We start from the raw sequence: 15,363 nt of genomic DNA on the forward strand, positions 1-15,363 counted from the left end.
CTATCCCACTAATACCAAATCTAAATGATACAAACTTTATAGATATATGAAAATTGTGGGCTCTCTTTACTTTGGTTCATATATGAATTTGGTTCCTATCTGCCAAATCAAAATCATAAACCTATCAACAGATATAAATTTGATGGATCATGATGATAATTAATATAAACCAATATTTGACTTTGGTTAATATGAGTAAGGGAATAAATATGTATATATAAATATGCATGTATATATATATATAGAGAGAGAGAGAGAGTAAGGAGGTAGTATATATATACTATCTCTCTACTCTATATACATATATTAGTGATATAAAACACATATGCATGCACATAAAATTATAACAATAACTTATATTTAGGCTACCCTATTTGGAGCATAGGACTGCCTCAATAATTCTTTTGTTTTCTTTTTCATAGTCACTTCTAAAAGTCAAAATACAGTTCAACTATTTCCTTCTATTGCTCTTCAATTTTAATAATATTAATGAGATTAGAGATGTATAAAGTGGGGCAATTCAACTTTGATTTGACAGATTGTGAGATTGTAAAAAAACAGAAGAATTATAGTCCAGGGTTGCCTATAAACATTACACATATATGGGTACTTGCACATATATACTTATGTATATATACATAGCAATATGTGTACATGTCCAGTATGGATATGTAAGTATAGCAATATTGATACATATGTGTATATATATGCATATATATATATATATATATATACACATATACATCTATGAGCATTATCATGAAATTGAGATACCAAAAAATATTGTGTTCAATTTATTCTTTCAAAGAAGTAAAGGAGGATATAATACAATTTAGGTATATTTCCATCAAAATTGATAAATAAAACTACAAGATTAGTTCTTTTTTTTCTCTTTTTTCATAATTATAACTTTTTATTGACAGAACCCATGCATGGGTAATTTTTTACAACATTATCCCTTGCATTCACTTCTGTTCCGACTTTTCCCCTCCCTCCCTCCACCCCCTCTCCCAGATGGTAAGTAGTCCTATACATGTTAAATATGTCACAGTATATCCTAGATACAATATATGTGTGCAGAATTGAACAGTTCTCTTGTTGCATTGGAAAAATTGGATTCAGAAGGTAAAAATAACTCGGGAAGAAAAACAAAAATGCAAACAGTTTACATTCATTTCCCAGTGTTCTTTCTTTGGGTGTTGCTGCTTCTGTCCATCATTGATCAATTGAAACTGAGTTAGATCTCTTTGTCAAAGAAATCCACTTCCATCAGAATACATCCTCATACAGTATCGTTGTTGAGGTATATAATGATCTCCTGGTTCTGCTCATTTCACTTAGCATCAGTTTATGTAAGTCTGTCCAAGCCTCTCTGTATTCATCCTGCTGGTCATTTCTTACAGAACAATAATATTCCATAACATTCATATACCATAATTTACCCAACCATTCTCCAATTGATGGGCATCTACTCAGTTTCCAGTTTCTAGCCACTACAAACAGGGCTGCCACAAACATTCTGGCACATACAGGTTCCTTTCCCTTCTTTAGTAAGATTCAGTTCTTAAAGAAGTTAGTTTCATTTATTCAAGTGTATAGAACTTCTTTACATCCTTATTGACAGAATAACTACAGATTAACTAAATTAAATTGTTCAACATTAGTCAAATTTAAGTACCCCAGGATTCCAGTCAGGATTTATTTATTGACCAGGAAAATGTTGTAACTAATTATAATTATTTTAGGTCCTGATATGGTGCTTTAAATTTTTAAAAATATTTTCAACATTTTTGTGGGTAAAATGAACTTAAATTTTCAAAGCTTATAATTATATTAATATGCATGTGTGTGTATTAAAATGGTATGGATTCAGTAAAATATTTATATAACTATGAATTCATTACCTCAAGACATGAATATTCCTCAACTAGTGTACACAGTGTGATTCTTATCTGCATTTTCTGCCCTTTTTCCTATTACTGAGAGTTTTCTTAAACTTTCTGTTCAGGAAAAGGGTCCAGGCTAGGGCTCACTAACTTGCTTTTTATTTTTAAATTCTGCCACTATATCCTGATGCAGATAGTCTCCCTCTTCACATACTTTTCAGCTGTCTTATGTATAAATATGTTTTTTCTCTATTAGAATATAAATTCCATGAGGACAGACACTATTTCTTTTTGTTTGCATTTTTATCCTTAGAACTAACCACAATGTCTGGCAGGTACTGTTTGTTTAATAAATGCTTTTGTTACTGTATGTTCTTTCTTTTCCATAAATCCATCTTAAGTGATTTATTCAATGTAGCATAAAACTTCAGTGTGAAAGTGAGCAAAAGGAAATTTCCCAACATATGTTGGAAAATAGAATTCAAGACAAAAATTATAAAAAAGTTATTAAAAGTTTACGGATCACTTAGGAGCCCTATTGTTTTATGTCTTTTTATATTTTCTATATTTATTTATATATTTATCTATCTATTTACATGTATATCTAGCTAATTTCTTTAAGCATGTAGTTGGAAGGTATTGGATGGAGTGAATAACTGTCCCATATATATATACATACAAAAAAGAAATTGACTTATTACTGACAATTTCAAAAGCAACTCTCTGAATTGTCAAATCATAAACTGGTTACATAAAAGCTTTGAATCACTATCAAATTAAAAAAAAATAAAAATAAAAATGGGACACCAAGTTTGATTATAAAGATTTTGATTATAAAGACTTTAATACAAACTTTTTTCTCAATAATATTTTGTTTTTCCAACTACATGTAAAGATAGTTTTTCAACATTCATTTTTGTAAAATTTTGTGTTCCAAATTTTTCTTCCTCCCTTTCTTAGCTCTCTCCTCCTCAAGAGAATAAGCAATCTGATATAGGTTAAATATGTGCCATCCTTGTACTTTCCATATTTATCAGATTGTGCAAGGAAAACCAGACCAAAAGGGAGAAAAATGAGAAAGAAAACAAACATCAACCAAAAAAAGATGAAAATATTAGTTTATTGGGATCGCCTTGAAGTTTGATGAGAAAAGTTAAATCCATCCCAGCTGATCATTATATAATCTTTTTACTTTGTACAAAATTCTCTTGGTTATACTCACTTCACTCAGCATCAATTCATGTGAGTCTTTCCAAGCTTTTCTGATATCATCCTGCTCATCATTTTTTTAATAGAACAATAATATTCCATTACATTCATATGCCATAACTTATTCAGCCATTTCCCAATTGATGGGCATCCACTCCATTTCCAGTTTCTTACCACTACAAAAAGAACTGCTGCAAAAATGTTTGCAACATATGGTCCCTTTTCCCTCTTATTATTTCTTTGGGATACAGACTTACTAGTGAGACTGCTGGATCAAAGAGCATGATTAGTTTTTTAGTCCTTTAATATCAAAAGTGAAGGAGTATTTCTACTATTTCTGTTTCTTAGAAAAGTCTAGTATAAAGGAAAAGTATAATATAAAGCGAAAGTCACAAGAAGTAATTCAAAATTGTCTTCTAAATACCATCAAGTACAAATACTTTCTTTGGCTGAGTGAAAGGGAATGGTGCTCATAGGAAATACTGGTTCAAAAAATAAAATTCATTTGTAAATATTACAGTGGAAGCTAATTATGGAGAGTATTCATCACAAAACACCAAAAAGTAGTTCAACAGAAAATTTCTCTCCAGGAATTTTGGCATAAATAAAGATAATCCCAGGAGTATTTCTAGTTGAAAGTGAAAAAGAGTATATTTAAATTTGTGTTATCTATTCTCATAAGTAAGGACAGGAGAATCACCATATGTATATATTCCAAACTCATTTAGTTATATTCCAGGAATTGTAACTCTTTAATGATCTTCAGTAATCAGTAATTATTTTTTGAATACCCTAAAATAGATAATAGGCATCTGAAAAATCATTTCCAAAAACAGAACTCATTATCATTTTATTTAAATCTTTCTCTTTTTCTAGCTTTTATATTAATGTAGAAAATGTATTTTCTTTTCAAATGTTTCCTACAAATGTTAAAATTAACTTATTCAATATGTAATGATAGATTTGACCATATAACTAACAATCTAACATAAATCAGCATTTATTGAGATATAAAACAAGAAGACATATATTCAAAAATGGGTTTATTAGTTTCATGGGAGATGACTTTGGTTGAGTTTGAATAGAAAAGGTATATTCTTACTGGTGGTTGCATGCTATAGATATTCCTATTCATCATGTTAGGAAAGACTCTAAAAGTAACAAATTGACTTAATTCCTTTCAAATAGGGTATTATTTGATGAGAAGAAGTATATCATCATAATATAGTTCATAGATGTAGCAAAACACTTCACAAAGATTGTCAAAATCAAAGACAAGATAGAGTGATACTGCTTATGTAGTTCATAAAGTAGTATTGATCAATGGAATTAGAATTGGTTTCTTGTCCATATGTGGTTATGTATATGTATATGTATATATCAACTTTACCCAATTTGTGAAAGCACTGAAGATTGAATATAGCTAAGGCTCTGAATGACAGAAACATGATCCAAAAAGGGTTGAATAAGCTGGAATGATGAGTTAAATCCAACTAATTGAAAGTTAAATGGATTAATATGACTTCTAATTCATCACTTATTTGTCAATATGTCCACAATTCCAAATTAAAAAACATCAAATTTAAAATATGTGAAGGTTCTATATCACAAAATCCTTTTAGGGATCAAATAGTAGACATGGAGTCACGTAACAGAAAGTATCATTACTCTTTCTAAAAGATACTTCAACCCTATCTGTACAATTAGATTAGGTTTAGAGCTATTAATTCAACCTCAGCATGACCCAAAATGACAGAATGCTGTCTTTAATATTTATAAATGGCTTTTGCACTACACACTGTCAAAAACTTTCTTTTTCCTCCCTGATCAATGCAAAGTGTATTTGAAAAGAGCATTATCTGCATCTTCAAAAGACACCCCGGACAATCAATGGTTTTATGTAGCATATGCTGATCAAGCACCTGCAACATGAAGGAGAGCTAGTAAATATTGATTGCAGTTCAGAAGAGTAAATTACCTTGTAGTCCCTGCTTCTAACTTTATTCAGTCTTTATGAACACTATAGGTATGGTGGACTTTATATACATGAGAGTTCTATCTTAATGAATAATGAATTCTTTCTTTCCTTCCTTCTTTTCTTTCTTTCCTCCCTTCTTCCTTCCATGACACTAATGACCTGTATGGCCTTGGACACAACATTTAAATTCCCTAGGACTCAGTTTCCACATCTATAATATGAATATGAATGTTATTTTAATGCCTCTTAGGTCCATTCCAACTCTAGTTCTGTGATTCTTTCCTTCTCTTCCTTCCTTCATAATCTCTCCCCAATTTTCAATTATAATGATTCCTAGGCTGGAAGTACATATATCTGCAAACCATTTTGTGTATTAGTGCATATGTGTGCATACATGTGTATGAAGAAAGTGTTTCATGTTTCCCACCTTAAAATTTTTTCTAGCATGCTTATTTCTTCAAAATTACCAATAGCATAACAGAAGCTTAATGATTTAAGTGTTTTTGAAAAACAAATCACCTCAAAGCCATTTTATTTTTCCTATTTAAAAAAAATCTTTTCTTTTTTTCCTATACCCACACTATTTCTCTAAGAAAAGTGTCACACTGTTCCTGGCCAGCTTTCTAAGATCATCTGACAAGAATCACTTTTCTGATGTGCTCTTTAAAAATCTTGCATTACTTCCCTTCTCAGAAACTCACAACATATGACTTCCAAATGTTTCCATTTGCCACATCTGGACATGAACTTGATGTGACCAAGGTTATTTAGAAACTAAGATAAGTTTTAGCTCATTTTCTACAAAGGCTGACATGAGTTAGGGAAAGTGTGTCCCCAAAAGTGTTGGGGAAGTGGGTATTACTATATCTTTGAAATAAATATCCCTTTCTAAAAGTTAATTGATGTAAAATGATTAAATCAAAATATGCACTAATTATAAGAAGCAAATAGGGGAAAGAGCTGGTGGGGGCCCAAGGCAATTACTTAGATTAGATATATCCTCAAGCCCCTCAGAGGCTTTTTTTTTATGAGATAATTAGGGTTAAGTGACTTGCCCAGAGTCATATAGCTAAGAAGTGTTATTGTGTCTGAGTTCAGATTTGAACTCAGGTTCTCCTGACTTCAGAGTTTGTGCTCTATCTACTGTGCCACCTAGCTGCCCTTGGTATACAAGAGCCTTAAAGAAAAATTGTAACTGATCTTGCTTTCTGATACTTGGACAGAGCATAGTTACTACAGCAATCTAATGAAAACCATAGGCCCTCTAACTGTAGTTTGGAGTCAATTGTAATAATGCTGCTACTGATGATAATTGCAATATTTTATTAATTACATTCATATATCAACATTAATTTATCAATACATTTGTTAATATATTAATAAATTATTAATGAATATCCATTAATGATGTGATGTCAATAACTATATAATAATTATATAATTGTCATTATTACAAGTCTTTATCCTCATGCCTTTTTTATTGTAAAAATCTGCTGCTGGATTTTTATGACTCAAGTCTCTCCTTACTAGAATGTATTATCCATTCATCCATTAAAGTAATTTTCCAAAAGTGCAGGTCATACCAACAACTCCTCTCCTGCCACCTTTAATAAACTTCAAAATACTCTGTGTATCATTTAAAGCCTTTTATAACCTAGTCCCCCCTTCTATTTTTTTCCAATCTTCTTATATCTTGTTCCCTAACATGTACCCTTTGATTCAGTGACACAGGCTTCCTTACTGTTCCACAAATAAGACCCTTCATCTCCCAGGTCAGGGCATTTTCTCTGGCTACAGCTTATGCGTAGAACATACTCTCTACATTCCTACTACATACTCTCTGAATTAAGTACCAATTAAAATCTCACCTACAAAGACCCTTTATTCATCCATTTTAATCCCAGTGATTTGTCTCCATTAATTATTTGCTAGTTATCCTATATATAGTTTGTTTTGTACATATATTAGCTGCCTGCATGTTGTCTCCTTCATTAGACTGTAAGCTTCTTGAAGGCAAGAAGCATCTTTAGACTCTTTTTGTCTCTCCAGAGTTTAACATGGTAAGTTATACATAGTAGGCACTCAGTAATGCTTATTGATTGATTAATTGATTGAAAGACATTTTAGATCTATTCAGCAGCCATTCTAAACCTACTCCTTCCTTTTAAAATCTCAGCACTTCTCTACTTTAAAAAATAGAATTACCTTGAAAATATTGTCTATGGGATTCTTGGTTTTATCTCTTCAAGACTCTTCATTATAATAAACAATCAATTGTTAAAATGCAGGGTTACAACTACTATAGTGCCATTTGTGCCACACATATAAGTTGTGCTTAATAAATGTTTACTGATTGAATTTCAAGAGAATTATTGTGACAAAAGGATTCATCACAGAATTCTTAGTATTTTTAAAATATGACCTGATTTACAATTTTTTTTCACATATCTTTGCAGGAACAAGTCTATTCAAACATGAGGCAAATTACAAGTGTACTGTACTTTGTGAGGCAATTTAGCTATTAAGCATGTGAAAGGTTCCAACATGATGTTTCATTTACACACTTAGTAGCATGAGTGTAAGTTATCTAAAAATGCATAGTCATAACTTAATGAATATATTGAAAATTAAAATAAGAATTCTTTTTGATCCCATGTATAATTACATGGAAAATATCAGAAAGAACTAAGAGCAAAAAGGAACAAAAAACTTCCTACAATATATGCAGGATCTTCACTTTATGTTCTTAGTCATATTTACTGGTAATTTTAGAGCTATTCCTTACAATGTTGTGATGAAAGGATATATATTGCCTTGAGAAAATTCCTGGGATGTGAAAAAAATGAAGTGATTTAAAAAAATATACAAAATGACATAATTCATTCTTAAAGAAGGTAAAAAGTATGAAGTTAACTCTATAGCTATAGCTTTATGAGACAGAGTTGCTTCTAGAGATAAACAATTTGGGACAATATTTCCAACTTGCAGATTATAGTTTCTTGGTTCAGCTTTAGCAGCATCTGGGTCTAGATGATAAACTATTTAAAAACATGATCTCTGACAAGCATGAACATTTTTCTTGTAATATTCAGAATGCTCTAGATGAAGAGAAAATGATTGAAATTGTCCAAATTTGTATTTTCCTCTTTTTCTTTAAGTTCATCTACATGCAGAGTAAAACCAGGCTGTATCAGGGGTACATATGTATAGTTATTGTTCTGCAGTGTCTTTTTGTTATTGTTGTTTGCTTGTTTGTTTGTTTTATTTTTTGGTAGGATTTCAACAGTATTGCTGGAGAAAAGTCATAGTTATTATGATCATTTTATTTATGTTTAAATTTACAGCTCTTTTGCCATGCTTATCAAGCATGTTTTTGAAAACCACAAAGACCATTTCAGAGGCAGTTCTGGATCTGCCATATAGACATTTTCCCATTTTTGCCACATGCTTAAATTATACTGCTGATAATATTCCCTTTTCTTTGGTTCACAGACCAGACTTAACAACATTTATCAAATGTGTTGATAACTATAATGAGATTTCTACTTCCCATTATTTTCATGGAAAATTTCATTAATTACAACTTAATGGAAAATCATAACATCTTTTGCCTCGTTATGATTCATTCAACATCATATATGGTATTTTTAAAAACTGCTTTGTACTGGGTTAGAGTACATGATCATCTAGTCATGGTGGGCATCTTAATTTAAGGTAACTTGTTTACTTTGAGGAGGTGAAGGAAGAAAGAGTTTCTCATATCAATATAGGAAGAAGGATAAGAAATCCTCAGAAATATTATTGGTAATGTATTCATATAATGTCCAGTAACTTACTAAATACCTTCAACAAGCCTTTAACTATGCTAGATAATGTGAAATATTATGATAAAATATTGTAAAAGGAACTTTTATTGGGAAAACAATATTTAAGCATATGCAAAAGAAAGCAAAGATAACTTTGAGAGAGAACATAAAGAGAAGAGATGAAAGTCTGCATGTAGAAGGTTGTGTTTTGGCTTCATTTTGGAAAATTGTGAAATAAAAATTGTAAAAGACAGAAAGCAAGAGGAAATAACGTAGGCATTAGGAATAATCAATTGAACATCTAGGATAGAAAAATAAAGTGTTATATGTGAGAAAGAACAGTCTGGCTAGAAAACACAATGTAGGAAGGAGAAGTATATATAAGAAGATTGCAAAAGGAGGATCTGATCAGCTTTTACAAGTTTGTAAAATGTGCATGCATAGGGGAGAAGATAGCATGAGATCTTCAATACTCTTCTCATGCAACCCAATTTTGAGAAGTGGTAAATTTCACAGACATTTCTAATTTCTTCCCATTTCATTTCTTTTACCCTTCCTTTTTTCCCATTTTAGATGATCAAAATAGAAAGACATCATTACCAGGCTCTGTTTGTCTTATTTAACTCATGCTGTGATTTGAAGATCGAAGACAATAGTATTCTGAAGGATTATTTGTCTCTTGTTACCCCATTAAAATATAAGCACTTTGTTATCAATTTTCCCTCTCAAGGTTTGATTATACTTAGTCATGTATGCTGGGTTATTCTTATAAATATTTTTACATTATTAGAAAAAAATTAGGGAATAATATATGTCAAGATTTTTTTCCTCTTTTTTTGGGATTGTTACAATTTTTCAAGATCCTGATGGGATTCTTGTTTTCTTGAATTCTTCTACTTAGCTGGTTGAAATATTTGCTTGACTTGTAAATTCTGGGAATTGCTTATGATTTTTTTTTAATTTTGAGGTTTCTTTCAGGAGGTAACCAATGAGTTCTCCACATTGTCACAATTTTTTGTTATTATTTAATTGTTTGTGTCCAACTCTTATGACCCCATGCATCATAATACACCCAATCTTTTTCTCCTTCCCTATCTCCTGAAAACTGTTCAAACTCATGTTAATTTCTTTTGTAACACAATGTATCTATCTCATCCTCTGCTATTCCTCTTTCTTTTTGCCTTCAATCTCTCTCAAAGTGAGGGTCTTTGGCAATGAGTCCCCTCTTCTCATTGTGTGGCAAAAGTATTTAAGCTTCAGCTTCAAAATTTGACTTGCCAGAAAATAGTCTGAATTAATTTCTTTAAAAACTGACTGGTTTGATCTCTTTGCTGCTCAAGAAATACTCAAAAGTCTTCACCACAATGCAAAAGAATTGAGTCTATGGCTCTCAGCTTTCCTTATAGTCTAATTCTTATAGTATTACTTTGATATCAGAAAAATTATAGTTTTGAATATATGGATTTTTGTCAGCAAGGTTATGTCTCTGATTTTTGGATGTTGTACAGATTTGCCATAGCTCTTCTTCCAAGGAGCAAGTGTCTCTTGATTTCAGGAATGTAATCATCATCTACAATGAACTTTGAGCCCAAGAATATAAGAAGCTAGCTCTGCTTCCATTTCTTATGTCTTCATTTGTCAGGAAGAGATGAGACCAGTTGTCAAGATCCTAGCCAGCTTTCCTCCTCTCTTCCTTTATCTTCATGAGACTTCTTAATCCTTCTTTATTTTTGCCATCAAAGTGGTATCACCTAGATATCTGAGGTTGTTAATACATATCTCAGCAATCTTAATTTCAGTTTTTCCTGACATTTCATATGATGTACTGTATGTGTTAAATAAATAAGGTGATAATATACAACCTTACTGTACTCCTTTCCCAATCTTAAACCAACAAATTGTTCCATGTTTGTTTCTAAATATTACCTCTTTGTGGGAAGACTATGTAGTGTTTCTTTTTGAGGACTTCACACAGTCAAAGGTTTTATTGTAGTCAATGCAGTGGAAGTCAATTTTTTTTTCTGGAAGTCCAAGCAAATTTTGGAAATTTGGACTCTAGTTCCTCTGCCTCTTCAAAAACCAGCTTTCTTTGGGTAAATTTTGGTTCATATATTACTTAGACTAGCTTCATTGTGAAATGAGTCATGTGTCATGTGAATGAGTGCAATTCTTTGGTAATTTAATTATTCTTTGACTTTACACTTCTTTAGGATTAGGATGTAAACTCAATTTTTCCATTCCAATGACCATTGAATACAGCCCTTTACCAGTGTCTCCTCAGCCCTCATATATTAGAATTTTAAATAGCTCAGTTAGAATTATGTCATCTCCTTAACCTTAATATTAGCAATGCTTGCTAGGGAACTCTTGATTTGTTCTCTAGGATGTCTGGCTCTACATCCTTGTTATTGTTAATGTTAAGATCTTTCTTGAATAGTTCTTCTGCATATTATTGTCACCTCTTCTTAATCTCTTCTACTTTTGTTTTGTTTCAAATATATCTGGTGTATTTTAATTTATAACTTATTTTAAAACTTTTTTTATTGCTAATGAGCTTTTTAGAGTCCAATTATTTACAAATTATCTCTTCCTAACCTCCTTTAAAGGTGAGCTGTGTATGTTTGAAAGTGGAGACACATATTTATATGGCAGATAGGTAGCACAGTAAATAGACTGTTGGGCCTGGAATCATGAATACTTATTTTCCTGAGTTTCAATCTGACTTCAGATATTAATTAGCTGTGTAATCCAGGGCAAGTGAACTAATCTCAGTTCTCAATTGCAGTTTCCTGAACTGCAAAATGGAGTGAAGAAGGAAATTACAAACCACTCCAATATCTTTGCAAAGAAAACCCTAAATGGGGTCATGAAGAGTCAGGCACAACCAATATTACTGAATAACAACATACTATTCTTCTATGTATGTATGTACGTATATATTACTGAATAAAACATTATTTTATATATGTGTGTATTATTAAATAACAACATACTATTATTTTATATATGTATAAATACATATATGAAGCTTGAAATGCTATAGTGTATTCAGTTTGATTGGTTGGTGGTTTTTATCCTTCATTCTCAAAAAGGACCAAAATGAAAACATTATGTTAGAGTCAATCTAGTGGACTTCCGGTTAAGATGGCGGAGAGGAGGCACACAGCTGTGTAGCTCCACGCTTTCTCTCACTATCCATTTCATTACAAGCCTCTGAATTAATACTTGACTGAAAAAAAACCCACAAATAGTTACCAAGAGAAGCTATCCTTGAGATTCGCCAAGAAAGGTCTGTCTTTACTGGAGGGCTGGGATGGTTTTAGATCGGGCGCAGGCGGCGGGCAGCAGCAGTGAGAGCACGGGAGAGACTGGAGATGGGGTGGGGAGTGATCACAGCCATCTCTGTGGGGAGAGCTTCGCTACAGGATTAGATACTTTGCTCCGGCAGCAAGTCAGCAGCCCAGCAGAGAAGCTAAAAACACCGGGGGTGAAAAATACAACCCCAAACAGCTGGAGTCTCTCGGACCTGGCCGCCCCCGCCTTTCCCCCCCCTCCCCCCCACAGTGACTCAGCATGCTCTGGGATCTCAGAGCGCAGGCGCAGCACAGTAGGGCTAGTGCCTCACTGCTGCCCCCCCGCAGTCTGTAGAGGAAGCTTGGTAACACACCCAGCCCCTCCCCCAAAGAAAGACTCCAGTTTTTTCTGTTTTTCTTTGCTAGTTTGTCTTTGATTATTAGGCAGAATGAACAAGAAACGGAAGAGGACTTTAACCCTTGACAGCTTGATGAATATAGTGGGTATCTTACTGCCTTCAGAATTGGCTTTAAGCGAAAAATCTTAAGACATATTCAATCTATGGTGAAATTTCTCCCACCTCATTGAAAAGTGAGAAGGGAAAAATGAAAAGGGAAGGAATAAGCTAAGCGGAAGGGAATACAGAAACTGGGAGGGAAAGGGGTAAGATAGGGGGAGGAACTCTAAGGCGGGGGGAGGGATACTAAAAAGGGAGGGCTGTGAGAAGCAAGTGGTGCTCACAAGCTTAATACTGGGAAGGGGGGAAAGGGGAAAGAAGGGAGAAAAGCATAAACCGGGGTTAACAAGATGGCAAGTAATACAGAATTGGTCATTCTAACCATAAATGTGAACGGGGTAAACTCCCCCATAAAGAGGAAGCGGTTAGCAGAATGGATTAAAAGCCAGAATCCTACAATATGTTGTTTGCAGGAAACACACCTGAAGCGGGGAGATACATGCAGGTTAAAGGTAAAAGGTTGGAGCAAAATCTACTATGCTTCAGGTGAAGTCAAAAAAGCAGGGGTAGCCATCCTGATCTCAGATCAAGCTAAAGCAAAAATTGATCTAATTAAAAGAGATAAGGAAGGGCACTATATCTTGCTAAAGGGTAGCATGGATAATGAAGCACTATCTATATTAAACATATATGCACCAAGTGGTGTAGCATCTAAATTCTTAAAAGAGAAATTAAGAGAGCTGCAAGAAGAAATAGACAGTAAAACTATAATAGTGGGAGATCTTAACCTTGCACTCTCAGAATTAGATAAATCAAACCACAAAATAAATAAGAAAGAAGTCAAAGAGGTAAATAGAATACTAGAAAAGTTAGATATGATAGATCTCTGGAGAAAATGTAATGGAGACAGAAAGGAGTACACTTTCTTTTCAGCAGTTCATGGAACCTATACAAAAATTGACCATATATTAGGACATAAAAACCTCAAACTCAAATGCAGTAAGGCAGAAATAGTAAATGCATCCTTTTCAGACCACGATGCAATGAAAATTACATTCAACAAAAAACCAGGGGGAAGTAGACCAAAAAAATAATTGGAAACTAAATAATCTCATACTAAAGAATGATTGGGTGAAACAGCAAATCATAGACATAATTAATAACTTCACCCAAGAAAACGATAATAATGAGACATCATACCAAAATGTATGGGATGCAGCCAAAGCGGTAATAAGGGGAAATTTCATATTTCTTGAGGCCTATTTGTATAAAATAGAGAAAGAGAAGGTCAATGAATTGGGTTTGCAACTAAAAATGCTAGAAAAGGAACACATTAAAAACCCCCAGTCAAGCACTAAACTTGAAATTCTAAAAATAAAAGGAGAGATCAATAAAATTGAAAGTAAAAAAACTATTGAATTAATTAATAAAACTAAGAGTTGGTTCTATGAAAAAACCAACAAAATAGACAAAACCTTAGTAAATCTGATTAAAAAAAGGAAAGAGGAAAATCAAATTGTTAGTCTTAAAAATGAAAAGGGAGAACTCGCCACTAACGAAGAGGAAATTAGAGCAATAATTAGGAGTTACTTTGCCCAACTTTATGCCAATAAATTCAACAACTTAAATGAAATAGAAAAATACCACCAAAAATATAGCTTGCCCAAACTAACAGAGGAAGAAGTAAATATCCTAAACAGTCCCATCTCAGAAAAAGAAATAGAACAAACTATCAATCAACTCCCTAGAGTCTATCTAGGGTGTCTGACTGTGACTGATCAGACCAATATGAATTTAGAATATTCTGGGGAAGATCAGACATGAATAGTCTCTATGAATATTCTGTGGGTGGATTCTCTAACCTTGCATGTCTCGTTTTATTTATTTATTTTTTGAGCTTATTGTATTCTGCTTTGTACCTACTTTTTCTGATGAGAACATGCCATGCTGGGAGACCCCATGCCAATTTTTCCATTGTCATACAACCAATTCTAATATTCTTAAGAGAGACCTTTTAAGAACCCTTGTATCACTTTTTGTACCCACTTTGTGAGCACTTTTCCTATGTAAGTTCTCCATAAAATAGTCTTTTTTGGTACACATACATTTGGCATTCAAACAATAAGGCAAGCCTAATGGAGTTGCATTCTCTGCATCAGAGTTTGAATTCTTCTCAGTTTAGTTCGAGAAAGGACCTCAATATCTAGTATCTTATCCTGCCAGGTTATTTTCATAATCTTCTTAAAATAATTTAAATGGAAGCAATTCAGTTTCTTAACATGGTGCTGCTACAGATTTTACAGGCATACAACGATGAGGTCAGCCCAACTGCTCTGTAGACATTTGGTTTGGTAGTCAGTTTAATACCCCTCCTATCCCACACTTTCTTTCAGAATCTCCCAAATAATGATGTAGCTCTGGCAATGTGTGAGCACACCTCATAAGCTGACAGTTGTTGATGGGGTAGCAGAGCTCACAAGAGAAACTAGATTTAGATGTGAGCAATTTGCATAAAGAATAGGATTACACCCATGAGAAATGATAGGAGAGATGACAGAATATAGAGGGAGAAGAGAAAAGAGCAAAGAACAGAACTTTGGTTTATGCTCAGTTCAATAGATGTTGTCTTTCTCTAGGAATAAACAATAACAACTATTAATTGTTTATTATTATTCTCAAAATTACTTTGTGTTAGTGTACTATTTATACAATAGTGCAGCAGAAATGAATTAA

This window comes from Antechinus flavipes, chromosome 1, assembly GCF_016432865.1.
Source record: "Antechinus flavipes isolate AdamAnt ecotype Samford, QLD, Australia chromosome 1, AdamAnt_v2, whole genome shotgun sequence".
Classification (NCBI taxonomy): domain Eukaryota; kingdom Metazoa; phylum Chordata; class Mammalia; order Dasyuromorphia; family Dasyuridae; genus Antechinus; species Antechinus flavipes.